The sequence below is a fragment of the Hylobates moloch genome, unplaced genomic scaffold (assembly GCF_009828535.3).
Source record: "Hylobates moloch isolate HMO894 unplaced genomic scaffold, HMol_V3 SCAFFOLD_16, whole genome shotgun sequence".
Lineage (NCBI taxonomy): Eukaryota > Metazoa > Chordata > Mammalia > Primates > Hylobatidae > Hylobates > Hylobates moloch.
In genome coordinates, this window is record NW_026652291.1 from 61,965,847 (window position 1) to 61,978,946 (window position 13,100).

Consider the following 13,100-nt stretch of genomic DNA (forward strand, 5'->3'; position numbering starts at 1 on the left):
GGGGGGAGGGACAGCATTAGGAGATACACCTAATGCTAAATGACGAGTTAATGGGTGCAGGAAATCAACATGGCACATGGATACATATGTAACAAACCTGCACATTGTGCACATGTACCCTAAAACCCTAAAGTATAATAAAAAAAAAAATTATGGGAAAAAAAAAAAAGACATACACGTAAATGTTCACAACAGCATTATTCATAATACTGAAAAACTGGAAACAATTCAAACATCTGCCATCAGCAATTTATGTTCACACAAAGGAATACTATCCAATAATGAAAATACATAAACTACTGCTGCATACACAATGTGGATGAATCCCACAAAATCAAGGGAAAGAAGTCAGACATAGGAACCCTTAGAAGCAGAGATTAGAGTGGTTGTTACAAAGAAGGGAACAACACACATTGGGCCAACTTGATGGCAGAGGGTAGGAGGGAGAAGAGCAGAAAAAATAACTATTGGGCACTAGGCTTAGTACATGGATGACAAAATAATCTGTACAACACAGTCCCATGACTTGTGTTTATCTATATAACAAACCTACACGTGTACCCTCGAACCTAAAAGCTTTTTAGGGAGCTGACAGTCTAATCAATGGGCAAACACAGAAGATATGCAGGTTGCAGATTATCTTTAAGTGTTCTTAGTAACTGAGCAACATACTAAAATGTTTTAACATCATGTTCAAACAGTGTAAGATGTAGAATTAAGGGACCAGGGAGATGTTGGTCAAAAGATACAAATTTTCAGTTGGATAGGAGAAATGAATACATTTAGACCTACTGTACAACACCATGATTATAGTTGAGAATAGTGTATTCTATACTTCAAAATTGCTAACAGAGTAGATTTTAAATGTTCTCACCACAAATAAATGATAAGTATAGGAGGTAATGCATATGTTAACTAGCTTGATTTAGTCATTCTACAACATACACATATATCAAAACATCATGTTGTACAACAATAAGTATACACAATTATTTTTCAATTAAAAATAAATACAAAATTTTTAAAAAGAAATCCAACATAAAATACAAAATACAACATAAAAGAACACAAAAGTATAAATTAGGGGGTTAGTAGCATAGATTCTTTATGAATTTTCATTTCAACTCAAAAGGAAGTTATTATACATCTTGTAGTTCTATTACCAGGGCTGCTCTATAGTAAGCCTTTATTTCAAATGAGGAGAGCTTTTCAGTTCACATGTGGAAATGAGGCATACTCTTCATTTTGGAGGCATCAAGTTTCTTTTAGTTTCTCTCTCATTCTGTCTTCAGCTGCTTTCTGACTGTCTTTGTATAAATTGCAGTTTGTTGGTGCATCTCTCTGGTTATCTTATGTCTCTCTCTGGGTCTCAGGTTAGGAATTAGGCCTTCTTCAAGCAAGAAAGTGCTTAGAATACTAGGGCTGGACCCATGCAGACTCGGCTCCTCTACAGCATTGGCCCAAGGATTAGCCCTCTTCATTTCCTGGAATGCTGTCAGAATCCCAAGACCCACCCCAGACCCAGTGAATCAGAATCTGCATCTTTTTTGTTTTTTTTTTTTTTAAGACGGAGTCTTGCTCTGTCGCCCAGGCTGGAGTGCAGTGGCGCGATCTCGGCTCACTGCAACCTCTGCCTCCTGGGTTTGAGCAATTCTCATGCCTCAGCCTCCCGAGTAGCTGGGATTACAGGCGCCTGCCACCATGCCCAGCTAATTTTTTTTTATTTTTAGGAGAGACAGGATTTCACCATGTTGGCCAGGCTGGTCTTGAACTCCTGCCCTCAAGTGATCCGCCTGCCTCGGACTCCCAAAGTGCTAGGATTACAGGCGTAAGCCACCACGCCCAGCCAGAATCTGTATCTTAACGGGATACCCAGGTGACCACATGTACATAAAGGTTTAGAGGCACTGACCTAGGGCATATGGTGACCTGACAAACTCAGAGGCCTAGGGCTAGAGGTCACAGCCTTGCAAAGGTCATACAGTTCAGCCTAAATGGCTCCTGTGTGAATGGCCTCACTCCCAGCCTGGGGCCATATGAATGAGCCATGTCTTACACCTGTAACTTTATTTTCCAAACTCAAGTCACATTATTCTGGAACTTGGGGGTGGTCGGAAAGGAGACAGAGGACAAGGGAGGTGGTAAGAAATGAAGATGGAAAGGCATGTCTGATCTCATTTCTCTGCAACTCAGGAAAAGAGGGTAATATTTGAGAGCTAAAGTCTACTGAGGCTGCTACATAGTACTGCAGGACCTTAGACAGAAGTCACTTCACCTTTCTCTATCTCAGTCTTTTCAAGTGTAAAATAGAGATAAGTAACAGTACCTACCTCTGAGAGTGTGTTGTAGGATTAAAGGAATCGACATTTGTAAAGTGCTTAGAACCATGCATTATGTTAGCATACGATAATGTATAGGTAGCATTAAATAAAAATTTATTATTTTTATGTCATGGAGTTGGTTTCTCTCTGATAAACAAAAAATAATAGACTAGATAGTGAAGGGGAATCACAGAAAAAAAGCAGCTCAACATATGTTTATTGATTCTCTACTGTATGACAGACATGCATAGTTGGTATCCTCTGGGATACAAAAATGAAGATCCTTGTCTTTGAAGGAGTTCACAATCTAGTGGGGATTGAAAGCAAAGGCTGTCCCTAAAGACGATGTCTGAGTTCAAGATTCCTGTCCCATTTTTTAAAATCAACTATTAGATAGACCAGTAAGTATGTGGTTGGCAATGACAAAAAAGGATCTGAAGTCTCATTTCTCAGTAGTGAAATTGGGAGAAATGTCTACTTTATTAGCTTTAAGCTCCTTATATAAGTGCCAACTTCCTATATTCAAGGTAGACAGTTTAAAAAGAAAAAAAGGGGCCAGGCATGGTGGCTTACGCCTGTAATCCCAGCACTTTGGGAGGCCGAGGCGGGTGGATCACCTGAGGTCAGGAGTTCAAGACCAGCCTGGCCAACGTGCTGAAACCCATCTCTACTAAAAATACAAAAATTAGCCAGGCGTGGTTGCATGCACCTGTAATCTCAGCTACTCAGGAGGCTGAGGCAGGAGAATTGCTCGAACCCAGGAGCGGAGATTGCACCACTGCACACCAGCCTGGGGGACAGAGTGAGACTCATCTCAAAAAAAAAAAAAAAAGTAAAAAGAAAAAAAAGCCTGGGCACGGTGGCTCATGCCTGTAATTCCAGCACTTTGGGAGGCCGAGGTGGGTGGATCACCTAGGTCAGGAGTTCGAGACCAGCCTGGCCAACATGGTGAAACCCGGTCTCTACTAAAAATACAAAAAATTAGCTGGGCAGTGGTGGGCGCCTGTAATCCCAGCTACTCAGGAGGCTGAGGCAGGAGAATCTCTTGAACCTGGGAGGCAGAGTGAGCCTGTGATCGTGCCATTCCACTCCAGCCTGGGCAACAAGAGCAAAACTCCATCTCAAATAAATAAATAAATAAATAAATATAAAAAATATATATTGTTATAGTAGATAAGGATTTAATCTTAAAACAACTTGCTTCAGGAACACCCAGCTTCATATTCCCAGCTCCTTCTCAGCAGCAGGACTGCTTCCTTATTGCTTTTTAATGATAAGGTAGATTAAATTTTTCAAGAATAATATTAACTTCTCAACCACCAGTTACTGCTGGCTTTCAGCTTAGACTGTACAAGTCAACATATTTCTAGGCAGCCTACAAACAAAAAACAGCTCACTGATATATGCCCTATCTGACCAAGCTTAGTTACCAGACAGCGGTTATGGAAGGTGACTAGACTGCAGCACACATATTCACCTGCCAGAGGAATCAGATAATTCTCACTTCCAAATGACATGGCCACCTCTACCTTCCAGAAGGGCAGTGAGTCCCAGTGAAGCCTAGTGTATTAGGCTTCAACCCAAATATCTTATCTTTGATTACCTGATGTCGATGCAATATCAGTTGAAATGCTCTGCCCTGGCATTGTAACAAAGTAAACAACCTCATTTCTTCAAAGTCATAAGACATTAAAGACCCAAACCTGACAATCCATGCAAGAGTCAAACAAGAAGGTGGAACAGGGTCTCAAAGGGTACAATTACTACCCTTAGGAAAGCAATAAACATCAGGCTGTGAAGACTGAAAACTAGTTTGATTTATTGCACTTGTGGCTTCGTTAGTTTAATTCTTAAAAACTATTTGTATGTATTGTTTCCCAGAGGAAAGTTAAGAGGATCCATCAACTCAATAGAAATGTAAACACAATCTCCTATTTCCTTCTACTTCAAATGATGATAAAGGAAACAGAAACAACAAATTTAACAAGCCACCAACTCACCTTGGGTAACCTATGAGGATGTAATTCCCCAAGCCAGCACTGTAGAGTAATAGCATATACTTTACAGAGGTGCTTCATCTTACAGCTCATAATGTCCTCATGCCAATCCCATAAGAAGGCAAGCCAGCGGGGATTAGTGCCAGTCCCAAAAGCAACAGAGGAAGCAGAGGCTGGTGAGGGCAAGGGGCACAGGCTCCAGGTGGGAGAATCACAGTCATGTATTTTGTTCCTTACTCCTTACCATAGAATTCTTGATCTTTGTGGGCGGGAGAAGGTCAATAACATTTAGCATTTCAGGCACATGATGCTAGGCACATTTCTACCTGCTCAGTCTTACTCTGATCGTACAGATAAGACACTGTGGCGCAGATGTTAATTAACTTGCCCAAGGCCCCACACACGTTAATGGTGGAGCTATGTTTCACACTCAGCCCTGTCCCATTCTGAAGCCATCTTCTCTAAACTGTATCAGCTTCTACTCAAAGTATGATCCACTCAACAGCAGCATCTGCATCAGTGAGAGCTTGTTAGAAGTGCAGAATCTCAGGCCCCATCCCAGACCTACTGAATCAGAACCAGCATTCTAACAAAATCTCAAGAGGCACTGTGGCACCACACTGTTAAAGAGAGAAGAATGTCTACCCAAGGGCCAACTGTGTCAGCTCCAATGGTGTTAAACCTCATTTAGTATCATGCCTCTTGGACCCAAATGCACTGATGTTCACGTAATGCTGAGCACCACATGAACCCTCTTTAAATAGAGATTTTTTTAAAAGAGGGAGGAGGCAGTCTTGACAGAGTTCTACAAACAAATTAGAAGATGACACTAAAATATCTATCACAGTCAGATCTTAAGGGGGAAGCTAAACTGAAGCTGCAGAGTCAGCATGCCCTCTGGTGGATCACAAGGAAGCCTGAATAGGGAATTTGTCTCTGGAGGAAAATACAGAAACACACTCAGATATGAAGATGACAAGGCACTTGCCATGAAAATGATCTCACTGACTCAGGAGCAACTTGGAACAAAACCCTTTTAATTCAGGTAGTAAACTTTCGAATGAGAGAGTAACAAGAGCATTCTAGAAAGCCAAAGACAAACAAGGAGAAAGGAATAATCCAGATATTTTTTCCCAATAGCAGAAAATTTAACCTGAAACTGAAACCCTATTTCTGGAGTTGTCTCATCATCTTTTTTTTTTTTTTTAAACAAAACAAAACAAAACAAAACAAATCTCTCCTTTGGATCCAGCCACCTTCTTCCTATTTTTAAAAATTTAAGAATTCATATACCATAAAATTCACTCTTTTAAAGTGTGCAACTCAGTAGTTTTCAGTGTATTCAAAAAATTGTGCCATCATCACCCTATCTAATTCCTGAACATTTTCATCATCCCAAAAAGAAACCTCAGACCCATCAACAGTCTCTCCCCATTTCTCCCTCTTCCAACCCCTGGCAACCACTAATCTACTTCTGTCACTGTGGATTTTCCTATTCTGTACACTTCATAATGGAATCATGCAATACATGGTCATTTGTATCTGGCTTCTTTCACATAGCATGGTTTCAAGGTACATCAATGTTGTAGCATGGATCAACATTTTGTTCCTTTCTATGTTTGAATAGTTTTCCTTGCATGGATGTACTACATTTTGTTTATCCATTCAGCAGCCGATGGATATTTGGGTTGTAGCCACTTTAGGGCTATTAAGAATAAGGCTGCTGGCCAGGCACAGTGGCTCATGCCTGTAATCCCAGAGGTCAAGGCAGGTGGATTGCTTGAGCCCAGGAGTTCGAGATCAGCCTGGGCAACATGGTAAAACTCTATCTCTACAAAAAATTAAAAAACTAACTGGAGGTGGTGGCACGTGCCTGTAGTCCCAGCTACTCGGGAACCCAAGGTGGGAGGATCACTTGAGGCTGGGAGGTCGAGGCTGCAGTGAGGAGAAATTGTGCCACTGCACTTCAGCCTGGGAGACAGAATGAGATTCGGCCTCAAAAAAAAAAAAAAAAAAAAAAAAGGAAGAAGGCTGCTATGAATATTCATATTTTCATGAACATGTTTTCAGTTCTCTTGTGTATCTATCTTGGAGGGGAATTGGTCATTAGGTAGCCAATGTTTAACATTTTGAGGAACTGCCAAACTCTTTTCCCAAGTGGCTGTTCCGTTTTACATATTTACCAGCAATCTAATGTGGGAGGGTTCCAATTTCTCCACATTCTCCACCTGGCCGTCCTGGTGGGTGTGAAGTGGCATCTCACTGTGGTTTTGATTTGCATCCCCCTAATGACTAATGGCACAGGAACACTTCCATGCCCCCCTCCAGTCCCAGGCACCTCTGCCTGCTTTCATCCTGAGTATTGCACCTCCACTCCTGCAACTAGCTGTCCAGTCCTCTCTATAACTTGTCTGCTACTTCATTGAATTTACAGAATCAAAAAACTTTTTGTTTTGTTTTGTTTTTAGGACAGGATATTACTCTGTTGCCCAGGCTGGAGTGCAGTGGCACGATCAGGGCTCACTGCAGCCTTGACCTGCTGGAATTACAGGTATAAGCAACCAAGCCTGGCCTTAATAGGTTCTTTGACCACCACCACGGATTCAGTAAATCTCACACTGTGCTGGGCACAATTCAGTTTCTTGTATGCTCTGAAAATTATTTATATGCAGGCACAAACGCAAGTCTTTACTCCTGCTTCATTAGCCCTCCAACCTAAAATGTCCCTTATTCGTCGAAGAGTGCTACCCACCATTTATATTATCACAGTCCAGCCCTTTCGTGGGGACTTTCTTAGCCACCACAGCTTAAAATGTTCTTCTCTACTCTGAAATAAAAAATAAGTAACCACATATAGAGTTAATTAATTAATAGCCATACTTAATGAATGTCCCTATATTTTCGGGATATACTAGGTGAAACCATCCCACCCACAATATTAGATCACATATTAAAATTGTGGTTTGTGCTAATTCAGTAATGGAGTCCTAAAAGATACATATATAACCTCAGAAACATTCTGTATTCTGGGAAATGCTGACTTGAATAAATGTAACCAAGTTTTTGTTGTTGATATAGTTAACTATAGTACTTCTCATAGTCTTTGATATAAGGATGCCCATGTTGAGAATCTCTACAAGAGGAAAAAAAATAATAGGCAGTGCTTCCCAAATGGATTTGCCCTTTATAAGAGCACACTGATTAATACCCACCCCAACAGCATTTTACCCAACATATTCTCGGAACTGCTGAGCTAACTGCTCAGCAATTCTATCAGCTGGACAGCATTGAGTAGAAACCATATTTTCTACCAGAATAGGGAACTAACTTTGCTTTGTTTGAGGATGCCATCAATTGATAGGCACTATACTAACATACCAGGTTACAGAAGAAAAAAAAAACTGCACATTAAATGTGTTCATAATTTTTTTTTTTTTTTTTTGAGATGGAGATTCACTCTTGTTGCCCAGGCTGGAGTGCAACGGCGCCATCTCGGCTCACTGCAACCTCCGTCTCCCAGATTCAAGCAATTCTCTTGCCTCAGCCTCCCGAGTAGCTGGTCTTACAGGTGCCCGCCACCACATCCAGCTAATTTGTTTTTGCATTTTTAGTAGAGATGGGGTTTCACCATGTTGCTCAGGCTGCTCTCGAACTCCTGACCTCAGGTGATCCACCCGCCTCAGCCTCCCAAAGCTCTAGGATTACAGGCGTGAGCCACTGCACCTGGCCTAAATGTGTTCATAATTCTTAAGATCCATCTGGACTTCTGAAATCAGAAAAAGGATGTATCTTAGAAATGAGCTAGTTCAGTATAACTAGTGCTTTAGTTTTAAAGCACCCTCTAGGAACATAGAGAATAATGTTCTAGGAATGGGCCCTGACTCTCTGTGACTCAGTAATAACAGTCCTAATGACCAAAAAAGAAATAAAGTGTCATAATGACTGTCTCACAACAGACTTACTAAAGGGAGCAAAGATACCATGTACTGAGAAATGTGAACAACGGTGATAAGAGGCTGCCCTCACACTGGAAAAAATCCCAGCAGCAAAAAGCAGGGGTAACACCCAAAATATAAACATCAGGTTATGGGAAGCAATTTTAAAATAGAAATGTTCCCTACTTATACTAAGTGGGAAAAACCATTTAAATTAGCTAATGAATCTTAAGAGTGACAACCAGAAAGCTGTTCCTTCACCAAGTGCTGATTGCTGTCAGGAAGACAGGTTTGGGCCTGAAAGTTTTATCTACTAAAACACTAAGTGTACACTTGAGTTTTTTAAAGGTTTCTGATTTACTGACAGGTTTCTCTAGTGCTAATCATTTTAAAACTAAAACAAAGCACAAATGCACAGCTGAGATAAAGCATGACTGTGAACTGGGATCCCATTTGGCATAGCAACACAAGAACTAGTTAAGGCGCTGACTGACCTCCTCTTATACCTAATTCATTTGGGCGCTACATTATGTAAACTTTATTTCTTCCTTAGGATGTTATTGCAGGAACCCTCCTGACTCAAGCAGGCTTCCACAGCCTCTCTGATGCAAATCAGTCAAAATTCAAGGCCACAGTCTAGGTCACAGGAAGTCATGGTGAGCTCTCAGCACTGGACTATGGCATGGGGGAAAAGGAAAAGAGCTTAAGATTGGGTTAAGTCCCAATAGTGCTTGATTACAAGCTAGGTTACACAGGACACCACACTAATATTGATCGGCTGCCCCTGAAAGCCAGCCTTCTACCCTCTTAGAGACGAAGAGAGGGTCTCAGCCACTGCCAATGCCACCACCATTCTCCAGAAGGAATGAAAGGGCTTGGCCAGGTCTAACCACCATGGGACATTTGTCGTGGGGTGTACTTCATGCTCCCTCGAGGGCCTGGGTAAGCTGTTCATTCTTAAAGGACACCACTGCAAATTCTTCTTAAACTTGTTCCCTAGGTGATCTACTGTGTCCTCCAACCTTAAGGTTCGAGCTGTCAGAACTGTACGTAACCTCCTTTCCACAAATGTCTGAGGTTTCTCCAAAAAAGGAAATGGGGTAGTTTTTAGATTTTATAAATTATAAAGGTCACCAATCCGGCACTACCCAAGGCTGATCTAAAACCTGAGACTACATATTTTACAGTAACGAAAAGAAGGGTAATCCTACCTCTTTGTAAAATTCGTCCATTTGAAGAGCAATCAGAATTATTAAACCTAGATAATGGTAAGTGGCACAGGCATTGGAACATAAAATGCCTAAGGAGACTTCCCAACACACCCCCAAAGAAACCTTGTCTCTGTATATGGGCTAGTAAAATAATGGCATTTCACAACAAACTTCATCTCTCTTACTATCTCCCACCCCATAAGTTAGTGATTCTATAGGCATGGTCTGTAGCAGCATTAGCATCACCTGGAACTAGTCAGAAATGCAAATTCTTGGGCCTCCACCCTAGACCTAGAGAATCAGAGACTCTGGCAGTATAGCCCAACAGTCTGTGATTTAACAAGCCCTCCAGATGATTCTGATCTTCAAGTGTGAGAACCACTGCCCTAAGATTAGGGAAGATGCTGCACCTGGGGTGGCTCAGGAGCCTGTATGAACCCTTTTTAACTGAGTGATAATCTCACCTGTTCTTGCCTTCAATTGATATTGGCTTTTAATCTTCATAGACTGATTTCACAGATGAGGAGTTGAGTCCTTAGTTCAAGGTCACTATTAGAGGTCAAGTCAGAGCTCCATTCCAGGATCTGCTGACTTCTTCATCAGCCTTGAGTTTCAAACTAAGGCCTTTCTGACCATGCCAATTCTGGGGCCTAGGACCCTTAATGTTGATAAGGCCATCCCAGTCATCTCCTAATCTACATCATGCTGCCTTCCTCAGATAAATATGAGGACTGGAGCTCCAATTCTTAAAATCAAAAGAGATGGATTTGAGGATAGAGAAAGAAAAAGGGTAAACAGATGCTTCCAAAGGCCCAAGCAACTAAACCACTTGGTGAGGAGTGGATAAAGAGAAGACCTAGATGTCTTGTTATAATTAAGAATTAGCTCATTCAAAACAACTGAGTAAAGAGCACAGAGACAATATCTAAGACCTGAATGGTGCTTTTAAAGTTTTCTTAGCACTTTTCATTTCCATTATCTCATCTGAGTTTACAACAACCCTGCAATGGAGGGAGGTAAGGCCACGATTATCTCCATTTGACAGAAGACTGAAGTTCAGAGTGGCTAATCATTTGTCCATCAGCACTGTCATCAGCTGTAAAGCTGAAACTTGACCTCAAGTCTGTCTGACTCTAGAACTGTGTAGTGTATCCACATTATGTGATTCGCACATCTAGAAATCTGCCCCAAAGCAGACTACCCTCAAGGAAAAAGCAAAGAGAAAAACAGGCAGCAGAATGGTGAGCCCCTAAATCCTGGCACTTGAGCAGTGTGAGGGTGTCCCTTTAAGAACGTAACACACACACCCAACAGCCAAGGTGTTCAGCCAAAAAAGAAAAAAAGAGAGGCATATTTCTAGCCTGCATAATCACTTCTGGACCGATTCCCACTAGCAGCCTCTGAGACGAACAGCGGCTCACAGCCTCGGCTGAAGCTCCTCCACCCCCAGGGTGGCTCTGACTAGTGCGCAGCTCTGACTAGTGTGCAGGCAAAACCCCAAAACTCAAAACAAGAAGTGAAAAAAGTGGAGCCAGGAAAAATTCGTCGGCATCCTCCCCACCCTTACAATCCGCAAAATGCCAGTTCCAGGGTCCTGGGGTCGCCCGGAAGGCAATCTTAGGAGAGGGTAGAATGAGGTGGAAGTTCCTGCGGACCTACCGACCCTATTCTCTCCCACCCAGTCCCTAGGGAAACGTAATAGGAAGGGGAGAGGGTTCGTTATGAAATCCTGGGGCCAGAACCAAAGGCAGATACACCCCGAGGACTTTCTCCTAAAGAACAAGATGTCTTTCCAAATTCTCCACCTGCAGGTCCTGTTCTCTGCGAAGATGAATGGGGTGGGGTGGTGAGGTGGCGGGGTGTTGTAAACCTGAGGAAAGGCTGGAGTGAAAATCGAGCCACCCACCTACTCCAGCCACGTTGCCCGGCGGTGTTGGTGAGGCTCGATGCCAGCGTGCACGGCAAGCGCGAATTCGGAACCTGGTGCCCTTGACCAAGTCTGAGATCGGAAAGGGGGTATCGGCCAGGGCCAGCGCCCTGGAGGCAGGGTGCCGTGCCCGCCAGAAAAGCTCGCCTCAGTTTTGGCAGTAATGATTTTCCTAGAAGATGCCAGAGTTCGCGAAGATCGGAGTGATTCGCGGATTTCTGCGCTCAAGCTAGAGGCGCAGCGACCCCGAGTTCCCCCACACTGGGAGCCTCGGGGCGGCATTCTCGGGGCCCATCCCATCGCGGAGACAGTGCGGAAAAAAAGGCTCCATCCTCAACTTTCTCGGAGGAAATCTCTCCGTTCCGTGGCTTGCCCAATACTGCCCGCACAACGGGTCCCAGGGTTGGAGAGAACCAGGGGCACGAGTCCCTCTCTGCGCGCACAAAGCAGCTGCGTCGGGGCGCGCGGCCCCCTCTCCCGCCACCCGCCAACTTGGAAGAATCTATCTGGGCGCCTGCCTACTCCCCTGGCCTCACAGCCACCCGCCTCGGACGGAGCGCCAGGCGCCCCAACAGCCGTGGCGGCTGCAACCGCATCTCCCGGGCTTGGCCTCCGCCCTGACCGCCTGGCTCCCCTCGCCCCGGTCCTACCGTGCAGCCTGGCTCGCGCCCCAGCCGTGCCAGTGCGCCGCACGCGTCCCAGCGCACGAGGCTCCTCCCCGGGGGCTGCCCCGCGCGGAGCTCGGGGCTCCGGGCTCCGGGCTCCGGACAAGGCTTAGCCGGCCCGGGTGCTGGCTCGCCGCCGCTCGCGGCTCCCGCGCCGGCTCCTGCTGCCGCGCGCGAAAAGGGAGGGGTTGGGGGGAAACTCCCGGCAACTCCAACTCCGGGCGCTGGAGCTCCAGCTGCAGCCGCGCGCCCGCCTGCGGCCGAGTGCGAGCGCCTGCGAAGCAAACCTGCCCCCGCGGCCGCTTCTGAGCATGCTCAGTGCCGCCGTGGGCGAGCCGGAGCGCCCTGGCCCGGGGCAAAGAGCAGCGGCTGGAGGCTTGGGGGCTGGGGGCCGGGACCCGCGACCCGCCCCAGGCTTCGGAGCGCGGAGGTGGCGGAGGAAGGGAAAGGCCAATGTAGGGGCGGGAGCCCTGAGCCAAAGACCCAGGAGAAACCGATCTGGGTGCAAGAGCCGGTGCGACTTTCACGGCTTGTGGGAAGTTTGTGGACTAGAAAGGTGGGCTGCTTCTGTGACCTTCTCTGTGAGACTATATTCGAAAGGACAACCAGGAAACATTTTTTTTTCTCTAGGTAAAAACGAATAGACCCAGCCGATGGGCTTTTATCCTGTGCGCTCGTTCCTTTATTCTTAGGGTAGCAAACTCAAAGAGCTAATGGGGCCTGACAGGCACTGTAACTGGGAGGAGGCGAACTGGAGAGAGCTCCGAAGGCAGGGCCGCTTATCTGCTCTCAGTGTCCCTTGCTATCGGGCAAGAATTAGACCTAGTGTTGCTAGATTTTCTGATTTTTCTAGAAATGACGGAGTATATTCATATACAATATCCTGATTTGTAAAATCTTGACAACAAATTCAATTTTCTCAAAACACCCTGGACTAAACAAAACATATCTGCGTCCCCTCCCTGCTGAACCCCCCAGACAGTGATTTGAGCATTGTGATTCTGCACTCTTTTAGCGAAGTGGTGCTGAGTGCTCACTGTGGTT

At 44.7% G+C, this 13,100-nt stretch overlaps 1 protein-coding gene across 3 annotated transcripts in view; it reads right to left on the reverse strand.

Annotated features, from left to right (window-relative positions):
• STXBP6 (syntaxin binding protein 6) overlaps nucleotides 1-12,302 on the reverse strand; it is a 250,811-nt gene extending 238,509 nt beyond the window's left edge. For 2 of the 3 annotated variants that reach the window (XM_058429767.1, XM_032179909.2), the window contains exon 1: nucleotides 12,042-12,302. The gene's annotated coding sequence lies outside the window, so the exon portion shown is untranslated. Of the gene's footprint in view, nucleotides 1-11,370; nucleotides 11,484-12,041 lie in introns of those variants that run through there. The other variant, XM_032179910.2, reaches the window with a different exon arrangement.
• Nucleotides 12,303-13,100: the final 798 nt, after the last annotated feature.